The sequence below is a fragment of the Ursus arctos genome, unplaced genomic scaffold (genome assembly GCF_023065955.2).
Source record: "Ursus arctos isolate Adak ecotype North America unplaced genomic scaffold, UrsArc2.0 scaffold_5, whole genome shotgun sequence".
NCBI classification, from domain to species: domain Eukaryota; kingdom Metazoa; phylum Chordata; class Mammalia; order Carnivora; family Ursidae; genus Ursus; species Ursus arctos.
The window spans coordinates 29477888-29501307 of record NW_026623067.1 but is presented as its reverse complement, the minus strand read 5'-3'; the positions used below and the strand labels follow the sequence as shown (position 1 = coordinate 29501307).

Below are 23420 nucleotides of genomic sequence, written 5' to 3'. Positions count from 1 at the left end.
CTCTCTCTCAAATAAATAAGTTTAAATAAATAAACAAGTCAATCATTAACACTTGGGAAGACAAAAGGATATACAAGAAAGGAAAGGTAATCACAATCAGCTACATGGCTCATATGTGAATAGCATTTAACTCATTCCCCATCATAATGTGAACTCAGAGCCATTAATTCTAATGATCTAATTGATTCAAGATTTAATAGATCTAAATTGATCTAATTAAAACTAACTGTATAACTCTTTCTAAAGATAGAGGAGATGTGGGAGGAGAGAATAAGAAAGTTAAAATGTCATTACAATAGAATAAATCAATACATAACACAGAAAACTGAAAAATCAAGGAACTGTATAAACCTATCATTTTGAAGTAATAAAGGCAAAAGCCTGAGAAAAAAGCAAAGAGTGAAGATGGTTGTCTCTGAGATGTGGGTACTACAGATGGGGATGAGTGTAACAGAAGGCAATTATTTTTCCTTTTAAGCTCTTTCAAAACTATTCAACGTCTTAAACTCTGTCTATATGTAACTTGATAGAAATAAAGTGAAAAAATAAATGTCTCTTGAACCCCCCCCCCAAAAGGGAGAGCAAGAGAATAAACGTTAGAGAGAAAAGAGACTTGGAAATTGTTTTTCTATCTTTAACTGATTTTTAATAAGAGGATGCTTCACTAAGTTTTGTTTTTGTTTTGTTTTGGCTTTGGAAGGATTTCATATTGTTTTCAAATTTTTGACACATTTTGAAACATTTATTTCTAATTCCTAACAGTAATACATAAAATATGAACTATTCAATTCTCAGTTCTAATGTCACCTCCTCTGAAAAGCCTCCCCAGGCCCCCATCTAAGGTAGCATCACTCAACAGTTACCATCAAATAAACCGTCTTGCTTTATTTCCCTCAGAGCTCTAACCATTATCTCACGCTTCCCTGTGAATGGAAACTACAATATTGAACAAGGCTAGTCTGAGTGTCCCTTGATATATCCCCAGCTTCTGTAAGATTGCTGGCCCTTAGTAAGACCCAATCAATATTTAACAAGATCTTCATATATTATTATGTGACTTCTTTCCCCACCTCCTATCCCAATTATTTATAAAACTATAACACTAGAAAATGTATCCATTTTAAACCAAACCCAGAGATCAAACTATATTTAAAAGGTAGAGTTTGGGATTGGAAATTCTATTGCCTGGCTTGGAATACTGGTTCCTTCCAACTTTGTTAGCTGTATTGACTGGAGATTAACCTTCTTTCTAGACTTGGTTATCTCAGCATAAAATGGTGTGATTCATGATAGCTATATCATAACGGTTCTTAAGGATTGTCCACTTCATTTTTGATATAGGAGAAAAGATGAGTTATTTCTTCCCTCTCATCCTTCACACCATTCTGAGGAAGGCCAGGTTCACACAGAGTTAAGAAGATCGTTTAGCAAGTCCCGAACAACTTCAGGGAACAGAAATAGCCACAGCAGACATTTTAAAATTTTTCTGAAGCTCAGACAGTGTTTTTTCTAGTCATCCACATAATCTTGGTGTAATGTGGTTCAGGAAAAGTTTCTCAATCAAGTGGATCTTAAACAAGAGCTCAGTGAGAAGTAGGTCATCTCCACCGGGGAGAGTTTAAGCAAAATAAGACTCTGAAAAGGAAAAATCCAAAAGGTAGGGGGAAAAAAAGGACCTAAAATAGGAAATTCCGTATCAGAGTAGACATAGTGAGTCTGAAAGATAATCAACACAAGAAATGGAAACAAGAAATACTGGCAAAGAAATGGTAATAGGGACTTACAAGAAAGCAATGATGACTTTATTAGTAATCTGATCTGGAAGACATCAGAGAAAAAAAGGAAAACAAATGGGCTCAATTGTACTAAAAAAAGCTGTGATATGTTGTAGCATGTCACTGGTGACAAGTGTTAATATTAAGACAAGGAGAGGGTCAAATGGCTCTTAAATGTCACCCCAATGGCATGACTTGCTCTTGAGAATAAAAGACAACAGGGGTGGCTCTGATAAAAAAAAAAAAAAAAAAAAGGCAGCAAGCCCTGGGAATTTCCATAATATCCCATGGCAGGGGCAAAGGAATGCTTTGAACTAGGAAACAAATAACTAGAGCCAATGAATTTTCTCAAAAGTAAAGTATCTAATTTCCTGCAAATATCCCCAGAGTCTGAAGCAAGAGAAGGACAACATTTTGTGCCCTTCCTATGATGCATCATCATAAATGACTAAATAATCCCCATTGGCAGAGCACAGTCTACAGATGTATGTCTTAAGGAGACACCAGAGTTGAGATATTTTCAGTAATTCAAGATACCACAGGCTCTGAGATTCCTCAAAGGTGATTGCTTCAGCTGGGATAAAATTACTTTTCATTTGTTTATAGCCCATGGGCCAAAATGCACACAAAAAATACTGAGTGTTACTTGAGTTGTTTCTGTTTCACCAGAAAAAATTACATTGATTCTGCCATCAACAGAGTGGGGCTTTAATGCGTTTTTGAGTTAGGCTCTTGCTCAGTGCCCACTGGGGTTTGCCACAATTAAAATTAGACTACTATGAACATTCTGTGAGAGTAGTTGTCTTCACAAATAAGTATGAAGCAGGAGGATGCAAGATGTTTTAGGGAGTTCAGCATTCACTCAAGATGTAAACACTTAGGAAACATTTGCCTTTTATAGGGTGTTGCTGGGGAATTAATAGTAAATCAGAAAAAAAAACTTTCCTTTATGGAACATCCAATTCAGTGGGGGGAAAACAGACAAGTAAAAAGGCTATTAGAGTTGGTAAGTACTAAAGGGGGTTAGTACCAGGCAACAAGGTTTTTGTTCCTCTGACCTTTGACTCAGCAGCCCAGGGACTCCATCAAGGTCAAATACCATTGAGCATATAGCTTCCAAGGCAAGACAGCTGAGCAACTCAGATGAGACTTAGCGCCAGCAGAAAATAACTCAAAATGTATCTCCTACTGATAGTGGCTCAAGTTACCAGCATTGAATATTAAACAAATATATTATAACAGTATTAGAAATTAGTAAGACAAAGCTCGTTTGGGTCCTTTTCAAGCATTCATACAAGAAAGGGATAGCCAATAATAAACAGTGGGGATCCACAGAGGGAAGACAGTAGATTGATGAGAGCCTCCTCCTCCCATCATCTCCCCCATTCTCCCTTCACCCAATGCCAAAAATTTCTAATATTGTAACAGAGAATCAAAGGGAGACCTTACTCTAAAAGAAGGGATTTTTACACGCTGCGGCTCAATTCTCTCCTTGACACCTTGCTATTGAAAACATTGCAAAGCACAGATTGGTAAGTAAATTGTACTGTCACGCTGTATGTTTTGAAAATTTGACGTTTGGTTATTTATTATACCCTTCTGTTGTACATAGTACTTGTTTGTGTCTTGCAGACATGTATGACAGTGCAATGCAATGAATTCTGGAGACAAGCTTTGAGATGAAAAAAGGAGATTTCTAGGCCTAGGTGTACAGACAATTCTGATATGGTTAGTGACAAATACTTATAATCTGAGTCATTCTGCTGTCTTAGTGTAACAAGAGACACAGAAAACAGAATCTATTTTTATAATGAAAGGTACTTATCAAAGGATTTTAAATGGGCTGGTGATCCAGGTGGATCTTCCATTGCATGTAGCCTGGAAAGCAAAGAGCTTTCAAGGGCTGTGATACTTCCAGCAAAACTGAGAAAACCCTGACCACAAATTACAGCCAGTTAACAAATAAAGATGCTGATTATTTTAAATGGCAACTGGAATCCCAAAACAGACTAAAGTTTTAGTAAAAAGGCTTACGAAGTAACTTATTTAGTAACTGAAATTGTTTCCCTAAAAAGGAAAAGTCACACAGTTGATGGGAAAATAAGATGAACATGTAAAACTGTACTAAAAATGTTAGGGCAAAGATGCAGTAGAAGAAGCTGATAAAGTTTCATTCTCAAATAGTCCAAATTGATGACTTACTGATGACATATGAGGCAAGAGGTTTCGTATAATAAATTAAAAAGCAACTGCTTCTCTGTCCACATTGATGAGTTAGCATATTTCACCAATAAATTCATTCTGGAGCATTTGTATATACCCTTAGATTTGTACAGGATGGTGAAATTCAAGAAAACATTATATGCTGCAAAAATCTGCCCTGAGGGAGAAAAAAAATATTCTGGCATTAGATAATGGTGTGGTTGCACAACCATATGAATATACTGAAAATCAGTGAATTGTACAATATGAAATGGTAGATTTTATGGTATGTGAATTATACTTCAGTTGAAAACAAAGGTGCCCCAAATAAGCGAAGGTGAAGATAAATGATGAAAAAACTTAAGACACAACTAAAATGCCTTTCTCTATTCCTTATCCTGTACTCTCATAGCATTCTTTTTCTTTATTATGGCCCTTGCCAAGGCTGTCCTGTGTTACAGTCAACTTGGTATTTCTCGAACTAGATTTTAACATGCTCAAGGCATTTATCTATAAGACATATTTCTTTTGGCCAAGTATTACCTGGGAATGCTAACCAGTTTCTATTTTTGCCTGGGTGGCTTTGTAATATCCTCACTATGGTAGTTACTCAATCTTTGGTATGAAGAATTTAGCCCAGCCCAGCCTACACCCGACAAGAAACATGAGGTTATGAGGTGTACTTTTCTAATCAAGGTCAGCTCTGAGGCCAAAGAGATTAACCAGATAGACCTTGTTCACTATGAGTTACTATGATGGTTCCCTCTCTTGCTGCCTCTCTCTCTGTCAAATAAATAAAATCTTAAAAAAAAAAAAATATTATTCTGGTTATTTCTGAGAGAGTGTTTTTGGATAAGATTAACATTTGAATCAGTAGGCTGAGTAAAGTGCAACCCTGTCTGCAATGTGAATGGGCCTCAATCCAATTCATCGAAAGCCTGAAAAGAATAAAGAAGGTTGAGTAAGAAAGAATTTTGTCTCTCTGCTGGTCTTCAAGCTGGGACATTGGTCTTCTGCTTTGAGACTTACACTTGGACTAGAACTTATACTATATGCTGTCTTAGTTCTCAGGCTTTTAGACTCAGATTAGAACTACACCATTGGCTCTCCTAGGTCTCCAGTTTGCTGACTTGAAAATCTTGGGACTTCTTAGCTTCCATAACCGCACGACCCAATTCTTTATAATTCATCTCTTTATACAGGTGTATTATCTGATTGGTTCTATTTCTCTTAAGTAACCTTAACTGACGTCACCCAGGGAGATTGAATCAGTCTCCAGTGGAGTGTTATGTGTGTAGATGAGGTCAAATTGATGGCCATAGTCTGCAGAGGGTAAGTAAAGAGTACAGATCAGGCTAGATCTTTGTTTCCCTCATCTTTAAGGTGTATCTAAATCTGGAGAATACTCCCAAATTGATGCAAGTCCTATAAACATTTTAGTCTTCCAAGCCACTGAACTACCCTGTGTCACCTCAGTGTGACACTTAGGGTTATCCAAATTAATAGGCCATAACACTTGGGTATCCAATGAATTATTTCCCAAATGAACAACCAGAAGTATAGTAACAATGACCAAAGGCAAGTTTTTCTTGTACAGAACGTATTCTGTTGTTTCCCCCCATACTCCTATAGCCTTTATCTCCCAAAGGAAGGCTTCTGCCCACAACCAAAGTTAAACATAAAGGTCTCATATGTCTGCTGTGCCCTAAATATGCCAACATATACAGTGCTTTTCAAGTAAAACAAATAGTATAAGCACCATGTATGAGATAACAGACAATCGCAGAGCACTGAGAGAATGGCATGTCAGAAGGAAGACAGCCCCAAATCCTATTTGAGGGGAAAAATAAAACAATTTGTTAGGTAAATGTGTTTTTCTCCAAAATCCCCTCATAACACACCAGTGATTCTGTTGCTTCAAATTTGAATACTTCCTTCTTTACACTAGTATGGCTGAGGTTTTCTTATGCCACGGTTGGGTCAGGAGAGCTCCCCAGGTGCAAGAGTCACAAATGTACAATTCTTCACCAATGCAGTAACAGTCTTCCAAGAGTATTTTTTTCCTAAGTTTCTGTTTGCCTTTGGATATTGTCCAGTGCCTTCAACTAACTGTCTTTAATAGTACTGTCTGTTGTTTTTTTTTTAATTGTGGAATAAAATGCCACAACTCTTTTTGCTACCACTACAAGAAATCTCATTTCTATTAAGTTTGGAATTCATTTGGAAGAATTCAGCTGTTAAATGTGTCCTTTAATTCTTTCCAATGACGACAATATTGCAGAGTTATATTCATGAGAAGCAGGAGACGGCAGAAGTAAGCAAAGAGAAGGTGAGATGGACACACTTTAGCATCTTTATGGAAAAGACTGAAAAATTCTTACACAATGATGACATCCTCACCCAAAATATTTAACAAAGCAGTTTGGTCTGAGAAGCTAGAGAATTATCTAATAAGGTTTCTGAATTTTTACCAACCTCTATGTCCTTCACACATCTGCTGCATTTTAAAAATAATTTCTCCTTCTCTCCTAGAGAAAATGATTCTTAATCAGAGTTTGAGGATTCTAAAAGGGCATTTCTTAATCTCTGTAGGAAACATTTTTGTCATTTGGAAAAGCTTGGAATATTCTATCTGAGTTGCCCCACTTAAGTGGCTTACTCTCCATCCTCCACCTAGTTCATAATGATAGAGAAATGGTCCTTAGACCACTTCATCCAATAAGATTCAATAATGAAAACAAAAGGAGAACAGAGAGAAAAGACTGGGGGTTCCACATTCAGGCTGCCTGTGCTGAAAATCTGCAGCATCTTTTTTTAGCCGAATGACTTTGAAATCACTAAAACTCCCCAATCCTCAGCTTCTCCATTTATGATCTGGAGAAAAAACAATAATACCTATCTCACAGAATTATGCTGACGTTTAAATGCAATAATCTATTTAATGCACACACACTACATTGACTCATGGCACAAAGTAACTTCTCAACAGTCATTAGCTATAATTATTAAGGAGAGGGGAAAAAAAGGGAGAACACTCATCTCTCTTTCAGCAAGGTAGAAGATCTGAAAAGACTAGAAGAAAGCATGATGATTTGGAGCTACTGAGAGAGGGACCAGGGAGAGAGGGCATCTGGTTCATTTATATAATTGCCTGCAGTTCCTCACTGCTACCTACCCTGTTGGATGTCTTCTGCTCTGATCACCAAGAACACTCACAATATCTTCACAGTCCCACTGGGGGTTCAGCATCTAGTTCGGGAAACAATGACCTAGAAAATAAAATCAAAGGCACAGCAGCTTCAGTATTGGAAGCATTTCCCAAAGTCTAAGGTTTTACTTTTTGCCAATGCCATCTTTTTCACATTAACACTGACTAAACCTTGGCATTCTAATCTTTTATCAGGGCATTTCTTAGATGCTTTCCTGTTATTCTAATGCAGTGTAACAAGTCACTATTTCCATAGGCTACTACACATTTACTGAAGCATTTTATGAAACAACATGTTTTTTGGTATTAAATTCTTTAACTGTATATTTTGATGTTAATTATTTTAACTGTATTTTCATAGTTCTGATTAAGAAGTTGAACAAATTGAAAGTTTAAAAAATTTCACATTCCAAGGAGAATTAAAACAATCCAATAAACAAATGGCATATTCCATTTTTAAAAAATATTTCTCATTGTCAGGGTCCTATCTCCAAGTTTTTTCTTAAAGATTTATTTTATTTATTTTTATGGGCGGGGGGAGGTAGAGCAGAGGAAGAGAAAGAGAAGCCCAAGCAGACACCCCAGGTGAGTGTGGAGACTGATGGGGGGCTTGATCTTACAATGCTGAGATGATGACCTGAGCCAAAATAAGAGTTGGACACTCCACTGGTTTAACCACCCATTCACCCCACCAACTTTTAATACGCAGATCAGCTCAAAGAAAGAATATTTCATAAGTAAGCCCTGAAGCTTACTGCATGAAACAAAACTGATAAACCTTTAGCCAGACTCATAAAAAAACAAAAACAGAGAGAAGCCAAATAAATAAAATCACAAATTAAAGGAGAAATAATAACCAACACCACAGAAATACGAACTTATAAGTGAATATTATGAAAAACTGAATGCCAACAAATTAGATAATGTGGAAGAAATGGATGAGTTCCTAGAAACATATAAGGTACCAAAACTGAAACAGGAGGAAATAGAAAACATAAACAGACCAGTAACAAACAAGGAAATTGAATCAGTAATCAAAAATCTCCCAACAAACGAAAGTCCAGGGCCAGAATGCTTCACAGGGGTATTCCGCCAAATATTTAAAAAAGAGTTAATATCTATTCTTTGCAAACTATTCCAAAAAATATAACAGGAAGGAAAACTTTGAAATTCATCTATTAGACCAGGATCAACCTGATATCACACCAGATAAAGATACCACAAAAAAAGGGTACCGTAGGCCAATATCTCTGACAAACATAGATACAAAAATCTTCAACAAAATACTAGCAAACAGAATCCAACAATACATCAAAAAAATCATTTACCACAATCAGGTAGGATTTACTCCCAAGATGCAGGAGTGGTTCTATTTTTTCAGTTAAATCAATGAGATACACCACATCAGTAAGAGAAAGGATAAAAACCATAGGGTCATTACAATAAATGCAGAAAAGGTATTTGACAAAGTACAATGCTGGTTCATGACAAAAACCCTCAACAAAGTAAGTCTAGAGGGAACATACCTAAACATAATAAAGGCCTGATATGAAAAACCCAGAAAGCCAGCATCATACTCAATGGAGAAAAACCAAGAGCTTTTCCCCTAAATGACCTTAGGAACAAGATAAAGAGGCCATACTCACCACTTTTAGTCAACACAGTACTTGAAGTCCTAGCTATAGCAATTAGACAACATGGAGAAATAAAAGGCATCCAAATTGCTAGAAATGATACAGAACTTCACTGAAGTTGCAGGACACAAAATCAATGTACAGACATCTGTTTTATTCTTATACACTAATAATGAAGCACCAGAAAGTGAAATTAAGAAAACAATCCCATTTACAATTGCATCAAAACCAATAAAATATCTAGAAATAAACTTAACCAGAAAGGTGACAGACCTATACTCTGAAAACTATAAAACGCTGATGAAAGAAATTCAAGACGACACAAAGAAATGGAAAGACATTCCATGCTCATGGATTGGAAGAACAATTATTGTTAAAATGTCAATACAGATTTAATGCAATCCCCATTGATACACCAATAGCATTTTTCACAGAGCTAGAGCAAACAATCTTATAATTTGTATGAACCACAAAAGACCCCAAATTGCCAAAGCAGTCTTGAAATAGAAAAAACAAAACTGAAGGTATCATAATTGCAGTCTTCAAGTTATATTATGAAGCTGTAGTAATCAAAACAGTATAGTATTTGCATAAATACAGTCACAAAGATCAAAAGGACAGAATAGGAAGCCCATAAATAACCCATAATTATACGGGCAATTAATCTTCAACAAAGAAGAAATAATATCCAATGGGAAAAAGACAGTCTCTTCAACAAACGGTGTTGGAAAAACTGGACAGCTACATGCAAAAGAATGAAACTTGACCACTTTCTTACACCATACACAAAAATAAATTCAAAATGGATTAAAGACCTAAATATGAGAGCTGAAACCAATAAAAATCCTAGAATAGTGCACAGGCAGCAATTTCTCAGACACTAGCTGTAGCAACATCTCTAGATATGCTTCTGGAGGAAAGGGAAATAAAAGCAAAAATAAACTAATGGGACTTGATCAAAATAAGAAGCTTCTGCACAGCAAAGAAAACAATCAACAAAACTAAAAGGCAACCTATGGAATGGGAGAAGATATTCACAAATGACATATCCAAAAAAGGGTTAATATCTAAAATATATAAAGAAATGATATAATTCCACACCACAAAATCAAATAATCCAATAAAAAATAGGCAGAAGACATGAACACACATTCCTCCAGAGAAGACATCCAGATGGCCACAGACACATGAAAATATGCTGAACATCACTTATCATCAGGGAAATGCAAATCAAAACTACAATGAGTTACCACCTCATACCTGTCAGAATGGCTAAAATCAACAACATAAGAAACAACAGGGGTTGGTGAGGATGTGGAGAAAGGGGAACTCTATTGCACTGTTGGTGGGAATGCAAACTGGTGCAACCACTATGGAAAACAGTATGGAGTTTCCTTAAAAAATTAAAAATAGAACTACCTTATGATCCAGTAATTACACTACTGGATATTTACCCAAAAACATGAAAATACTAATTCAAAGGGATACATGCACCCCTATGTTTATTGTAGCATTATTTACAATAGCCAAATTATGGAAGCAACCCAAGTGTCCATGGATAGATGAATGGATAAAGATGTGGTAAATACACAATGGAATAATATTCAGACATAAAACAAAATGAAATCTTGCCATTTCCAAGGACATAGATGGCACAGTTATACAGCAGAATGCTAAGCGAAATAAGTCAGTCAGAGAAAGAAAAATACCATATGATTTCACCCATGTGTGCAATGTAAGAAACAAAACAAATGAACAAAGGAAAAAAAGAGAGACAAACTAAGAAACAGACTCTCAACTAGAGGGAATAAACTAATGGTTATGAAGGGAGGTGGGTGGCGGGATGGGTGAAAAAGGTGATGGGAATTAAAAGTATACTTATCATGATGGACATGATAAGTATTGTATAGAATTGATTAATCACTCTACTGTACACCTAAAATTAATATAGCACTGTATGTTAACTGTACTGGAGTTAAAATAAAAAACTTAATAAAAAATAAATAAAAAAATAAGTGTTCCTAGCAAAACTGGAGTTCCTGTGTTCTTCCAATTCCATTAAAGTAATTCTTTTTTTTATTTTATTTTTTAAAATTTATTTGAGACAGAGAGAGAGTGAGTGAGTGCGCAGAAGCAGGGGGAGGGGCAGAGGGAGAAGCAGACTCCCTGCTGAGCAGGGAGCCCAATGCAGGGCTCAATCCTAGGACCCCAGGATCATGACCTGAGCTGAGGGCAGATACTTAACTGACTGAGCCACCCAGGTGCCCCTAGCTGGAGCCTTCTTAATAAATATTATCTAATAAAAATTATAATTTTATTGTTTATTGTTATAAACCTCAAAATTTTTCAAATAAAATCGAACAGAGAAAGCACATAAGACTATGGACATTTCAAATTTACTGTTTAACATATATATAATGCATACTATGTGCGAGGCCATGTTCTAAGTGCTTTTAAATACTAACTCATCTATTACTTCTTTTTTTTTTTTTTAAGATTTTTAATTTATTTATGTGACAGAGAGACAGCCAGCGAGAGAGGGTAAACAGCAGGGGAGTGGAAGAGGAAGAAGCAGACTCCCAGTGGAGGAGCCCAATGTGGGACTCGATCCCAGAATGCCGGGATCATGCCCTGAGCCAAAGGCAGACACTTAAGGACTGTGCTACCCAGGCGCCCCTCATCTATTACTTCTAACTCATCTATTACTTCTAACAACTCTGTGAGGTAGACACTGTTTCTGTCATACCCATTTAGAGATGAAGAGACACAAAGGGATCGAAGATGCAGCACAATGGGCTGAACTGGAATTAATTAAAAATCAAAAACCTAATGCAATAGAAGAATTATGCACTAGAAATGTGAACACTGCTCTCACCCCAACCTCCCCCCTCACCACCAACTGGGGCCTTAAGTAGCTGCCTAATATTTGACACTCTTTTGAAATAGTATGTTCCTAGATAAAAGCAAATTTCTTCATGTGTTTATTTTCAATCCTAAAGCAGAGAATTTCTTAGTAAGTACAAATTTTCAAGCCAATTACTCTTTAAAAGCTGTTCTAGTACAATTTAGCCCCTTCTTCCATTCAGGAGACCATGGCTTCAATTCCATTCTGCTCCTACTCACCACCAGTAAAGACCCTGGCTCTTACTACTTCACAGAGTAGGAGGGGTTCTTTCGTGACCTTAGAGGAGGAAACAAGTCACCTGTGTGTGGGTGTTTATTTATTTATTGTGGTAATAACCATCATTTCAGTGTTTGATTTCATTAATTTCACTATTTTAGATATGTCATTCAAGCGTAATCATGCAGAATTTGTTTTTATGTTCCTGTCTTATTACAATTAGCATAATATCCTCCAATGTCCAGCCATATGGAATGGCGGTTATTATGGGCTGGAGGGAGGGTGAAATGGAGAGTTATCAGTCAACAGGCATAAACTTTCAGTTAACGTAGACGAATAAGCTCTAGTGATCTGCTATACAACATTGTACCTATAGTTAACAATAATGTGTTATACGCTTACAGTCTGTGGTGGATATATCTCTCATTAAGTATTCTTAACACAATAACATTTTTTAAAAGTGGGAGAGAGAATTCATTGGAAGGACTGGATAACTCTCACCAAGCCTGAACCATCCACACGACCTGCTGGAGCTCCTAGCTGAGGTAACTCAGCACATATAAAAACAAAAGCATTTTTTAACCTTGGGCATAGAGAGCTATACTAATACTCATCAGTTTCTGGCTTATTATCATATTGATTTATGCAAGAATCCTCTCCTGTTTTAACATGTTTATTTCTTTTTCTTCATCCTTTCATTCTTTTCTTTCATCTTTCAGCCACCTCAGAAATAATTTCTCATGCTTTTAATATGTATAAATACATGGGTTCTTACAAAATGGAAGTTTTTAGTGTATGTGTGTAAGTGGTATATGTTATTGTTGTTAACTCTTACTTCTTCCATTTAGTATTAAGGTTTAAAATTTGATCATATTGCTGTGTACATATAGTCTGTTGCTTCTAAGTGCAAAATTGGACTCCCTGATATGCATCCTTCACATGTGACCTACCCACCTACAGAAAAAGAAAATCAAATCATCTCAGGTATCCTGCTATCACAAACAACACAGTGATAGGCATCCTCACAGATTTCTGGAATAAGGATGATCAAGGAAGCTGTTAATATTTATTCTTTTTCAAAACGAGTTAAATTATTTGAGCAAAATTACTGGGTCATATGAGAGATATGAACTTCATTTGACCAGGTCTAATGGTTCTCTAGGATGGCTGCAGCCTGGCCAGGATGGTTGGCTTCACACTTTCATGGGCAGTACATGGAACTTCTACATCCATATAGACTTTCCATCTCCTATCTTAGCAGTATTTAGCACTCTAGGATATTAGTTTTGGGCTGTTATAGATATATTCTCTATTGTTTTCTCTGTCTCTGTCTTACTGGACTGCATTACAGGGAAGGAACACTGAGCTTAAGATATTCTCTGTTTTTACAGAAAGAGGAAGGAACTCTGCTCTTTGTCAAGAGAGAGACATTACTACATCTGCCATGGTTACTTGCTGCAAACATAACCCTGAGAAATGACCTCAGTAAAGAGTGGTTAGGGTCTTGCATTTTGGATTTGCCAGCAAGAACGTGCAGGAACACGTAGGACTCCTGGTTGTTGTGTCTCCCAATAAGCACATTTCCCCTTATCTGGTAAATTCAATAAATTACAGCAAGTATGAACTAAGACAGTGGAAAAGCAGGAAAATATAACCATAGCCACGTCTGGAAGAAACAAACAAATGTAATATTCAACAAATTGCCTTTTCCAAAGTGGTGGTGGTGTTGCTGCTGTTATTTATTACTATTATCTTCCTAATCCAATAGGTTTGATTTTATTTCAGTAGTTTTGATATGGATAAAAGTCCAACATAAAATTTTATGCCAATATTCTTCCTTGCCTAATTTCTTGATATTACTCTCTCTAATCCAGCTCACGCTCACTCACAAACTGCTTAGAAAAAGCTTAAGATTGATCAAAATTTAAAAGTCAGTGAGAAATAAAGTTTACTGGGTTTTTGGTACTAGTTCTGTTGCCGGAATTTATTCACAAAGCTGAAGGATAACTCTTGTAAAACTCTTCATTGTTATTCTCTACAGATGGTAAACAATGAACCTTCAAAAACTGTGGCTCCTGTGTAAATTGTGTAAACGATAGTTACTGTTGATAAACATAAAATCAGGGAAAAGGAATGAATGCCAGGAAAGCAATATTAATGACATAGTTGTCTAAAAAATAGGGACATGTTTGCTATATACACAAAGCATTACTTTCAGGCAATATGCAAGATACATTGTTGACCTTTTCTCGGGCTATATTACTCAACATCCACTCCTCCTCTTCACTCCTTATAGGAGGAATGGCCAGATATTATTAACTTTGTTCATAAATGAGGTAAGTCTTTCTCAAAGTGACTTATTCAAGAATATCATCTTCCAAGCAAACTTTGTTGTTCTCTGTCCCTTTTAGCAGTCATAGCAAATGTGCTGTAATACATCCAAATTTTCTGAGAGGGCTAAAAAAGACAACTCTATAGTTTGGTATTCATTTTTCCATAAAATGTCACAAGTTTGAACAATTGTTAAATTTCATCCATTTATTCTTGCTTGTTAACCAGCCATACATGCCACTCCTGGCCTTAAGATCTTTCAAACTCTAAGAACGAGTTTTGATGGCTTCTAATGATCTTCAGATAAGGCAGGTAACACTGAAAAGCTTTAAAAATATTCAATTTCCTCTTCTATTAGCAATATCTTTCCTAATTCTCCAAATTTTGAACCATAAATGTAATTGTTTTTCAATCTTTCTACTCTTGAGTAACGTAGTTGTAAATACTTATTTATTCTATACTTACAATAAGTATTATTTTTATTTATAATACTTACTTTTCCATTCATTCTATTTAATGAAAAACAGCTATTTTTTGTTCCCCTAACAGAACAGGCACTAATAGAAATCTCTTAACTATCACAGAAAATTTCAATTTGGAACTTACAAGGTCAATTCTGAGTATCTGAAGCAAAGTTGTTACAAGGTAGTCCAAGTTTCTCCTCTAAAATTTTGTTTTTCAATGTCTTTTCAGTTCTACAAACTGATATACAGGGAAAGCTTAAAGAGAATGCAAATCTCATTTTATCTCTGTAGTTTATGCCAACTAAGGGTCTGGTTTTCCCTTGTGTAATTTGTACCTTTCTTTGGCTCAAGTCCTCATCTGACACCTGGGAAACACCCTGTCCTATAAAGTCTGTGATATCACAGCAGGACACAATTAGCAAGTAAACAGGAACCTTTAATGATACTGATTTTACCATATATTCCCACGATCATATCCTTTTGAAGATCTCAGAGATTTTTGAAATCTCTGCACCCTACCCTTTCTGGCAAGGAAAAGCTCAAATAAAGAATCTAACCTTACACCTAAAGGAACTAAAAAAACAGAACACACAAAGCCCAAAGTTAGAAAAAAAGAAGGAAATAATAATGATCAAAGTAGATATAAATGGAAAAAGAGACTAAAAACACACACAAAAAATTAATGAAACTAAGAGCTGGTTCTTTGAAAATGTAAACACAACTGACAAACCTTTAACAAGACTCATCAAGAAAAAAGAAAGAGGGCTTATCAGAAATAAAAAGTTGTAACTGATGCCACAGAAATACAAATGATCATAAGAGAGTACTATGAACGATTACATGGCAACAAACTGGACAACCTAGAAAAAATGGATAAATTCCTAGACATGTACAATCTTCCAAGACTGAATCAGGAGGAAATAAAAGATCTGAACAGAGCTATACCTAGCAATGAAATTTAATCAATAATCAAAAATATTTGAAAAAACAAAGGCCCAGAACTAGATGGCTTCACAAGTGAGTTCTACCAAACACTTAAAGCATTAATAGCTATCCTTCTAAAACTATTCCCAAAAAATGAAGGGGGAGGAACACTTCCAAGCTCATTCTATGAGGTCAAAATTAGCCTGATACCTAAACCAAAGACATTACAAAAACAGAAAAGTATAGGCCAAATCTGTGCATGAACGAAGAGGTAGAGATTTTCAACAAAATACTAGCAAAACTTAATTCAACACTATATTAAAAAGATCATAATCACGTTCAATTGGGATTTATTTAGGGATGCATGGATGGTTTAATATTCACAAATCAATTCACATGATACACCACATTAACAAAACAAAGGATAATAATCATATGATCATCTCAATAGATGCAGAAAAATTATTTGACAAAATTCAACATCCATTTATGATAAAAAATGTCAACAAAGTGGGTATAAAGGAAATGTACCTCAAAATAATAAAGGTCATATATGACAAACCCACAGCTAACATCATACTCAATGGTGAAAAAGCGAAAGATCAGGAACAAGACAAGGGTGCCCACTCTTGCCACTTTCATTTAACATAGTATTGGAAGTCCTAGCCACAGCAGTCAGATAAAAAAAAAAAAAAAAAAAAAAAAAAGTACCCAAACTGGGAAGGAAGAAGTAAAACTTAACTATTTTCAGGTGACATGATAATATATATATAGAAAACTTAAAAGCCTTCACCCCAAAACTATTAGAATATATGAATTCAGTAAAGTTGCAGGACACAAAATCAATATACAGAAATCTGTTGCATTTCTTAACAGGAAAAGAAATTTAAAAACAATTTACAGTTGCATCAAAAAGAATAAAATACCTAGGAATAAATTTAACTAAGTAGGTGAAAGACTTGTACTCTGAAAACTCTAAGACAATGATGAAAGAAATTGCAGATGACACAAATAAATGGAAAGATATACTGTGCTCATGAACTGGAATAATTGTTAAAAAGTCAAATTACTCAAAGCCATCAACAGATTCAATATAATCACTATCAAAATAGCAATGGCATTTTTCACAGAACAAATAATATGGAAATTTGTATGGAACCACAAAAGACACTGAATAGCCAAAGTGATCTTGAGAAAGAATAACAAAGCTGGAGGCATCACAATTCCAGATTTCAAGATACACTACAAAGCTTTAATTATCAAAACAAAATTGTACTGGCATGAAAACAGACACATAGATCAATGGAATGGAATAGACTGCCCAGAAATAAACACATGCTTATATGATCAATTAAACTATGACAAAGGAGGCAAGACTACAAAATGGGGGAAAAGACAGTCTCTTCAATTAAATGGCGTTAGGAAAACCAGACAGTTAACATGCAAAAGAATGAAATGGACCACTGTCTTACCCATATACAAAAATAAACTCAAAATGATTAAACACCGAAAGCCTGAAATCATAAACTCCTAGAAGAACACATAAGTAGTAAGCTCTGTGACACTGGTCTTAGGCATAGTTTTTTGGAGATGGCTCCTCAAGCAATGACAAGAGAAGCACAAATAAAGAAATGGAAATATATCAAACTAGAAAACATCTGCAAAGTGAAGGAAACCACAAATGAAACAAAAAGGTAACCTATTGAATGGGAGAAGACATTCACAAATGATATATCTAATAAGTATAATCCAATATAAATATATCCAATATGTATAATCCATATTATACATATATAAGGAACTAAATAATATAAATAATATAATATATGCATTATACATATAAGGAACTAAATAATATATGTATTATATATGTATTATATATATAACTATGTATTATATATATATAACTTTATATCAAACAAACAAAAATCAAAACCCAATCTCATTAAAAAAATGAGCAGAGGATCTAAATAGACATTTTCCAAAAGAAGACATCCAGATGGTCAACAGGAACATGAAAAAATGCTCAATACCACTAGCCATCAGAAAAATGCATTTCGAAACCATACTGAGATATCACCTCATACCTGGCAGCATAGGTATTATCAGAAAGACAAGAAACAGCAAGTGTTGGCAAGCATGTGGAGAAAAGGGAATCCTCATGCACCGTTGGGAATATAAACTAGTATAGCCACTACAGAAAACAGTATGGAGGTTCCTCAAAAAATCAAAAATAGAACTACCCTATGATCCAGCAATTCTACTTCCAGGTATTTATCCAAAGAAAACGAAAACACTAATTCAAAAATACACAGACAGCCCTATGTTACTGTGGCATTATTTACAATAGCCAAGATATACAAGCAACCTGAAAGTCTATCAATAGATAAAGCAAATGTGGAGTGTATACACACACACAAATATTATTCAGCAATAAAAAAGAATAAAAATCTTTCATCTGTGATAATATGGATGGACCTATAGGGTATTATGCTAAGTGAAATAAGTCACAGAGAGAAAGAAAAATACCATATGACTTCACTTATATGTGGAATCTAAAAATCAAAACGAACAAACAAAACAACAAAGAAACAAACTCACAGATACAGAGAATAAACTGATGGTTGCCAGAGGGGAAGGGGATGGGAGGATGGATAAAATAGGTGAGTGGATTAAGAGTTATAGTCTTCTAGTTATAAAATAAGTAAGGCACAGGGATATAATATACAGCCCAGGGAATATAATCAGTAATAACAGCTCTGTTAAGGCAACAGATTGTAACTAGACTTACTGCAGTGACCATTTCATAATGTATATAAATACGATGTTCTACACCTGAAACTAAGGGAAAAAATGAACAGAACATTCACTCAATAGAAATTGCCAGCTGGCCTTCTTTCTTTTCCTGGCTACCACATTTCAACAATAATGTTTGTATAAAAGCTTAATGGCCCAAAATATATCTTAGTTGTTTTACCAACAATTTCCTATCCTAAAATCTCCCTGAATCAATCAAGTTAACTATTATGTGGACCCCAAAAAAGAAAAAAATAGAAACAAGAAATGCATAGTGGAAAGGTTTTATATATTGCTTATATGCATGAAGGTTATATTTATAATATGTACATACATATATACACTTCATTTGAATTGTCTCTTATATTAAACTTTTGCTTGATTTATAAATGCACAGAAACTATATATTAAGGATATTCATTCTCTTGTGTTTAATATGTATCACAGATATTTTCTTATTTTTGTGATCTTTTAAATTTAAATTCCAGTTAGTTAACCTACAGTGTAATATTAGTTTCAAGTGTCCAATATAGTGATTCAACACATCCATACAAAACCTGGTACTCATCGCAAGTGCACTCCTTAATCCCCATCATCTATTTCACCTTAGCCCCTCCTACACCCCCCTCCCGACTTCCATCCCAGGTCACCTCTCCTCCAGTAACCATCAATTTGTTCTCTATAGTTAACAGTCTGTTTCTTGATTTGCCTCTCTCTCTCTCTCCTTTTCTCTTTTGCTTGGTTCCTCAATTCCACATAAGTGAAATCATATGGCATTTCAATGTTTTTTCCTGCATAATTGTTTCTCTAGCTCCATCCACATCATTGCAAATGACAAGATTTCACTAGTTTTGATGGCTGAGAAATATTCCATTAGATAGACAGGTAGGTAGATAGATACATAGTCTGTATCTGCTATACACCAAAGTGCATGTATTCCTTTGAATTAGTATTTTTGTACTCTTTGGGTAAATACCTAGCAGTGCAATTGCTAGATCATAGGGCAGTTCTATTTTTAACTTTTTAAGGAACCTCCATACTGTTTTCTCCAGTGGCTGCACCAGTTTGCATTCTCACCAACAGTGCAATGGGGCTCCTCTTTTCCACATCCCCATCAATACCTGTTGTTTCTTGTGTTGTTGATTTTAGCCATTCTGGCAGGTATGAGGTGGTATCTCACTGTACTTTTGAGTTGTATTTCCCTGAGGATGAATGATGTTGAGCATCTTTTCATGTGTCTGTTGGTCATCTGGATGTCTTCTTTGGAAAAATGTCTATTCGTGTCTTCTGTAACTTTTTTAACTGGATTATTCCTTTTAAGGGTGTAGAGTTTTATAAGTTTTTTATATATTTTGGATAGTAACCCTTTATCAGATATGTCATTTATTAATATCTTCTCCTATTCCATAGGTTGCCTTTTAGTTTTGATTATTTCCTTTGCTGTGTAATAGCTTTTTATTTTGATGAAGTCCCAATAGCTCATTTTTGCTTTTCTCTTGCCTCAGGAGATGTATCTAGTAAAAAGTTGCTACGGCCAATGTCAGAGGTTACTGCCTGTGTTTGGCTCTAGGATTTTAATGGTTTCATGACTCACATTTAGGTATTTTATCCATTTTGAATTTATTTCTGTGTATGGTATAAGAAAGTGGCCCACTTTCATTCTTTTGCATGTTGGCATACATTTTCCCAACACTATTTGTTGAAGAGAAGTTTTGTTCCCATTGGATATTCTTTCCTGCTTTGTCAAAGATTAATTGCCCATATAGCTGTGGGTTCATTGTTGGGTTTTCTATTCTGTTCCATTGATCTATGTATCTATTTTTATGCCAGTACCATACTATTTTGATGACTACAGCTTTGTAATATAACTTGTGGTCCGGAATTGTGATGCCTCCAGCTTTGGTTTTCTTTTTCAATATTACTTTGGCTATTCAGGGTCTTTTGCAGTTCCATGCAAATTTTAAGTTATCTGTTCCAGCTCTGTGAAAAATGCTGATGGTATTTTGATAGGGATTGTGTGTAGACTACCTTGGGGAGTATAGACAATTTAACAGTATTTGTTCTTCCTATCCATGAGCATGTAATGTCTTTCCATTTCTTTGTGTCCTCCTCAATTTCTTTCTTTTTTTTTTTTTTTCCTTCATCAATTTCTTTCAACAGTGTTCTACAGTTTTCAGAGTACAGGTCTTTTATTCCTAGTTATCTTATGGTTTTTAGTGGAACTGTAAATGAGACTGATTCCTTAGTTTCTCTTTCTGCTTCATTATTGGTATATAGAAATGCAGCAGATTTCTGTATGTTGATTTTGTATCCTGAGACTTCACTGAATTCCTATATCAATTTTAGCAATTTTTTGGTGGAGTCTTTTGGTTTGTCTGTTTGTTTTTAAAGATCTATTTATTTTAGAGAAAGAGTGTGAGTGGTGGAAGGGGAAGAGGAAGAGGGAGAGACAATCTCCAGCAGACTCCCCACTAAGCATGGAGCCCTGCAGGGCTCTATCGCATGACTCTGAGATCATGACCTGAGGGGAAACCAAGAGATGCTGTCAACCTGAAGCTGTATGTCACAGCAACATATGGCAGCTCTGTTACTGAAAAATTATATTTTTTTTTAAAATGCTTTTGGATTTATCATAACTTTAGGTAACAGTAAGTGATTTAGAGACACCCATCAGTGAAACCACGGAATTTGTGAAACCATATTAAACAAATCTTATAAGCTATCTGCCACAAAGCTGATAAAAGATGAAATGGGAAATACAAGCTCAGCATTCAATGAAGTTATTGACTACACTTTAGATTTATAATCTTTCAAGATGGGAGAGAAAAGCTGTCATTCATGTAAAGAAAACAAACTCAATGAATATTATTCCTTTTTATGTACATTTTACTCAGCTACTGGAACCTAAAAATTATTTTCTGAAGCTTATAGTGACAGGGCCTCTGAAAACAAATATATTTTATTAGTGCCAGTCAAATACCCTAGAAGATATGAGAGTAAGTCAAATAGAACTATGATGAATTTCCAAATTTCAGATATTATTTATTACACAAAATTATGTGCTTTAAACAAACAGGAAATGTATGAGAGGGAAAATGTAGGATTCTATCAAGTTCAAAGTTGTTTTAGGTCTGGGAGGAAGATATTACATTTCTTATAAGTTAGGAGAATGCAAAATTCAAACTGATGATACAGCCACCTGGGTAGGAGTTGAATATTACCTTAATGAGATCCAAGAATTTTATACCATGTGATCTGAATTCAGTGCACCTAAGCTATGAGATCAACCCATGTGAGAGTCAATGATTTTGCCACTATTCCCCTCCAAAGCGAAGGGCAGGAAGGCTCACTGGCCATTATAAAAGACTTGGGTTCTCTAAGCTCAGGATTTTTCTCTGTAATACAACCCTACTGTGTATGTAGGTGATACTTGGTCCTCTTTATATAAAACTAAGCACTGGGGCTCACGGAATGAAAAGTAAAATCAGAGGATTTTGAAACCCAGTGAAAAGATACTCAGATGTTCTTAAACAAAAGCTTAATAATTGCTAATATTATTTATGGACATTCATCCCAAACAACTCAAACACCTTGACAGCCTTGACAATTACATCTACTAGCAAAATTATAAGTTGTATTCTTAAGAAAAAAATTAATAAACACATACATACACAAACGCACACACCAACATAAGGATCCTTTGGGATTTGCTAAAAAAATTTTATTCTCTTTTCTTACCAAGAGTGATTCCTAGCAATCCTAAACTCTGAAATATAAATTTTTACCAATCAAAGAAATTTCAGTAGCAATATGACTAAAAGATTGGGGAGGTTATCAGGAAAAATACCATTTTGGAGTTAAGATGGCGGAGGAGTAGGAGACACCTTTTTCAGCCGGTCCCCGAGTGGAGCTGGATAGGTACCAGACCAGCCTGAACATCCACGGAACCAGCCTGAGACGCAGGAAGATACATCTGGATCTCTACAAATGAACATCTCCAGCGCTGAGGATTGAGGTACGAAGCGGGGAGCCATGAAACCGCGCACAGATATCGGAAGATAAACTGAAGGGGGAGGGAGCCGCCGTGTTCGGGCGCCAGGAAGCGGTAGCCACTTGCATGGGAGAGCGGGCGGGGCTCGCGGACGGCACCCGCAAAACAGCAGACTGAGACCGTGAGCCGGGTGCACGCGCCACCAGGCATCTCGAGGAACACCGGAATCCCGGTGCGCTCACTGGATCCAGACTGAGACCGGGAGCTTCGGGAGCACGCGCGGCGGCTGGCAGCGTTAGAAACACAAAGGACAGAGACGCGCCGGCCCTGGAAGTGAGGGCTGGGACGCCAGGTGTGGGGCGCACAACCCAGGACACTGCAGGGTTGAGCAGCACCAACAGTAACAGAGTTAAAGTGGCCAGAACATTAGTAGAGAACGGGCTGCAATCCCTCTGTTCTGTGACAGAGGCTGAAATTCGGCCGCTGCTGCTCTGACTCTCAGAAGAGGCACAGCAGATCGCCAGGGAAAGCCGCCAGAGAACAAAACCCTGGAAATACCGGCTCAGAGAGTGCCCATCCCCATCCCCCTCACAGGGGACACGGAGACTCTACCCAAACAGGGTTGCTTGAGTATCGGCGCAGCAGGCCCCTCCTCCAGAACACAGAAGGCAGGCTGAAAAATCAAGAAGCCACAACCCGGGCACCTGGGTGGCACAGTCATTGAGCTCCTGTCTTCGGCTTAGGGCGTGATCCCGGCGTTCCGGAAAGGAGTCCCTCATCGGGCTCCTCCGCTGGGAGCCTGCTTCTTCCTCTCCCACTCCCCTGCTTCTGTTCCCTCTCTCGCTGGTTGGCTGCCACATAAATAAATAAATAAAATCTTTAAAGAATAAGCCCACATCCCTAAGATCCCTATAAAACAAGGGGCACGGCCTGGGACCCAGTCAATAATTTGGGCTCTGGACAACCCCGCAACC

The 23420-nt window shown here is 36.3% G+C and overlaps 1 long non-coding RNA gene across 1 annotated transcript in view; it reads right to left on the bottom strand.

Moving 5' to 3' along the window:
- Window positions 1–7190: 7190 nt before the first annotated feature.
- Window positions 7191–23420, bottom strand: part of LOC130542730 (uncharacterized) — a 281631-nt gene continuing 265401 nt past the window's right edge. Inside the window, exon 3 of the long non-coding RNA XR_008957472.1 lies at window positions 7191–7246. This is a non-coding gene — a long non-coding RNA (uncharacterized LOC130542730). The remainder of the gene's footprint in view (window positions 7247–23420) is intronic.